Below are 2,905 nucleotides of genomic sequence, written 5' to 3' on the forward strand. Positions count from 1 at the left end.
CTATGTGGCAAGGAAGACTCCCAACAGTTCTATCCCTTCCTCTTCTCGAAGAGTAAAACAATGTTCAGGCCCACTCTTATTTATAGAAATATATATAATTAGCATATTAAATTAATGTATATTAATAGTCTAACTAGTAATAACAAGGTACTAGTTTAACAAGGTAGTTTAATAAGTGTTTAAGAGAAATAAACATTTCTACTTTTTAATACTTCCGTTCTTGTCTAACTCTGTGTTAAAATATGGCAAACCAATGATTTGCATCAGTTTTTATACTGAAGGGAAATTATTCAAACCTCCATAATGATATCCTTATGTGCCTATGGAAGCCTGAAAAATCATTCCAGCATCTTGATTGATGAATTTGCTGCTGTCTCAAGTTTTAAAATTAATTAGAGAGAAATGAAAATTGTAATACAACTTGTTCTATCTGCACAGCATGCCTTCTATGTAAATCATTAAATGAACACCAGAGGGAATTAAATATTTTTAAAGGTATAAAAATAAATTTAAAAGAAATGAAAAACCTTCAAAAATAAAATATATAAACTTTTAATTCTATAATGATAGAATGATTTCATGTAAAATAGAAAGATATATTAATCTATAAAGATAATAATGCTTTAGAAAATAAGGTTAATTAATATTATAACATGTTCAGGTTTTGTTCATTTGTTTTATTTTAGAAGAACATTTTAGTGCAAATTATAGGTTCAAATAAGAGTGACAGAGGACCTATAAATGAATCTAACTCTGTTACACTGGGGAGCATAAATTATACCCACTGATAGGGTGCCAAATTCCTGAGCCATGTGCCCTACTTATAGTTTCTGGATATCTCTAATGACCTCAGGAGCCCCAGTATTTGAAGCACTGTTTACTGTGGCAGTCAATGAGATCCTGCTGAGACATGCATAAGAGTAACCTCTGGAATGACCTCCCAACTCACTGTGAAATTTCTTAGCCATGAAAACTCATTTGTATTTACCATTTCCCTCTTTTGGTCAAAGTTTTTTTACAGATGCATTGTTAGTTGGTGTTTGGTATCCCTCAGTGCTAGGGAGGTTCATCCCCAGGAGTCATGTCCCACACTTGGAGGGGAGGTACTGCATTTATATGCTGAGAGAGAGGCCACATTGGAGCAACAAAGATGTTTTCAGGAGGTAACGCTTAGGCAATTAATAATAGGTTATGTTTCAGTTTCACAAGGAGAAGTTCATAAGTAAAATCATCAACATCATGAGCCTGTAGTAACGGTCTGTCTTCCTTTACTAGGCATTACCCTTGCACTTGGGGAATTCTTGCTGTCCTATTAGAGACAATAGCAGAACTCCCCAGCATTGGAGTTTATTGTTCTTTCAGTTATTGTGTGGATCTCCACCCACTGAGACACTTCCCCATTAACACTTGAACATATTTATATGTCTTGGAAGTATGCCCCAGGTGAACCCCTTCCCATGTGTCCCCTCATCACTGACACCATGCACCAGTGACCCTCCTCTGCCACTATTATGACCCTTCTATAATCCAAAATCTCTCCAAAAATGAAGCCTAAAGATAACCAAATAAAATTAATAAGAAAATGAAGTAATAATTAAAAAAACAATAAACTACCAAAATATATTTAAAAAATTTGATGTCCTAGAGACTTAAATCTTTGGTCTATCCATGTGCCAGTTGAGCCCCAAAATTCAACTGAACTGCAACACCTACTTTACAGTGCATTGGACTTACCCAGGGCAAGTAACAAGGAAATGATTATGGGCAACACCCATCCCAAGGAACAGAGACTGTCTGCAACTGCAAGCAAGATAGATTCATCCATCTGCCCCATGGGTTCTAAGCTCCCTTTCTATTAGAAACAGAATGGACATCACTATCCCAAAATCCTCAAGACTGGGGAACGAACAATGGACTAAAGTATATTTATTATTCTTCTATAGACATTATTATTCTAACAACGGAAGAACTTTTATCATTAATATAAACGCAGTGGTCACCAAATGTTCTGAGGGATGGGTAAGGGGAGAATGGGTGTAGTATGGGAGCAATTTCAGGACACTGGAGTTGTCCTGCATGGCATTGCAATGATGGATACAGGCCTTTGTATATTTTGTGATAACCTACAAAATTGTGCAGAACAGCTTGTAAACTATAATATAAACTGTAGTCCATGTTTAGTAGCAATGTTTCAATATATGTTCATCAGTTATAATAAATGTACCACACTAATGAAGGGTCTTGTTTATATGGGAAAGTATGGGATGGCAAGGAAGTGGAGTGTATGGGAATCCCTTATATATTTTATGTAACATTTATGTAATCTAAAACTTCTTTAAAAATAAAAAAATTAATTAAAAAAGAATGTTTATTATGTTCATAATAGTATAGCCTAAATTTCATCAAATAATACCTTTCTTCAACATTTCCTGAAACAAAAATCCATTCTGTCTTATCTCTATAATTGATCTCTTTATTAAGCCAGGACTCTTAGCTCCAGATAAGGAATCAGGGCACAGACAACTCCAGATGTGGATGACCTATGTAATTGTGCATTTAAAGCTGACCTGCTTGTATTCCCTGAATGAGCAACCTTGTGTCTCTTAGATTTCAGATGTCAGTAGTTTGTCTAGACTATGCCAGGGGTGCTATTATGCTATATTTTGGTTTGCAGGCATGACCTTTCCCGAAACCTTTTATTTTCTATGATATTTTTGCACACTTAATAACTAACATATTAGTAATTTATCTTTGAGTACTTCTTTTTTAAAATTTGTACTGAAGAGCAGTTAGTCATCAATTCAGATTATTTTCAAAATTCAGGCTTAGACTTTTCTAAACCATAGTAGAATTTTTAGTCCATTGTTAACAATTTAATAATAAATACTTTCTGGTACTTATAGAC

The sequence above is a fragment of the Dasypus novemcinctus genome, chromosome 11 (assembly GCF_030445035.2).
Source record: "Dasypus novemcinctus isolate mDasNov1 chromosome 11, mDasNov1.1.hap2, whole genome shotgun sequence".
NCBI classification, from domain to species: domain Eukaryota; kingdom Metazoa; phylum Chordata; class Mammalia; order Cingulata; family Dasypodidae; genus Dasypus; species Dasypus novemcinctus.